The sequence below is a fragment of the Mirounga angustirostris genome, unplaced genomic scaffold (genome assembly GCF_029215605.1).
Source record: "Mirounga angustirostris isolate CCGP_5_RB_7025 unplaced genomic scaffold, mMirAng1.0.hap1 SCAF_1, whole genome shotgun sequence".
Taxonomy (NCBI): Eukaryota; Metazoa; Chordata; class Mammalia; order Carnivora; family Phocidae; genus Mirounga; species Mirounga angustirostris.
In genome coordinates this window covers 93,364,856-93,365,921 of record NW_026991709.1, presented here as the reverse complement: position 1 = coordinate 93,365,921, position 1,066 = coordinate 93,364,856, and positions in this window count along the sequence as shown.

The window sequence follows — 1,066 nt, the reverse complement described above, 5'->3', positions numbered from 1 at the left end:
TAACCCTAGATTATTTGGGCACAGAATTCTGTGATGGATGGGGACTTGGCCATAGCCTCATTTCCCTACCCCCACTTAAATGATAGTTCTTTGAAAGATTAGCTTCACTATTATTTTTTTCTGTATTATCTACTGACCAGTAGTCCTTGTTCTGTCCTCCACTGGTGGGTAGAAGATACTCACATTCACAAATGGTGTTTCCCAGCCCAGCCCAGCTCCTCCTCATCTGAAGGTGCATCTCCTTCCTCCAGAACTTCTGTGGGACAAATGTGGGTGTCTGAGACCATCATCACTCTTGTCAGTTTTTGTCTCTCTTTTTCTTGGCCATCAGGGAGCCCAGGTTCCCATATGACAGTGTGTCTACCATGGGTTAGTAAAGAGAGAGATTGCAGGGATTACTTGTTCCTTCTCAAACAGCCATCTCTGAGCATGAGATGCCATGGAGGAAGAGCACAGTAAGGATGGTGCTCTGTGTGTCTCTCGTTTCCCAGTAAGAATCCTCTTGGATTCTTACTTGAATAAGTAAGTAGATGTTATTTAATTTCTATGCCTTTAACAAGACTCTTCATTTAAATAAATCCACTAATCAGAAAAACAAAAGCCTTTTTCAGTGCCAAGGATACATATTTAGGCTTTGGAAATATATTCCCCTTATTTATGGATCATCTTGACTAGGCTCCAATCAGAAACTTAGGGAGTCAGAATCAGACACCTGCCCTGACCAATGATCATCCTATGTGGTTGTATAAGTTATACACTGTACAAGGTACCACATATAAGGATTCTCTATTCACATTGTAAATGTCATTGATTCGTATATTTATTACAACATCTCATTAAATGGCAGATGGACAGATTTTACTCTAGTATAATCAGTATATAATATTATGACATTTTTAAACAGAATGAAGCAATGTATTCTGAGAGAGGGGTACCTGTTCTAATTTGCACAATGATGTCCTATAGACTGCAGGTGGTCTAGACTGAATATCCAGTCCCCCACAAGTCATAGGCCTGGGATAGACAGACCAGAATGCAGAGCAATAAGGGGAAAGCGGAGCAATTG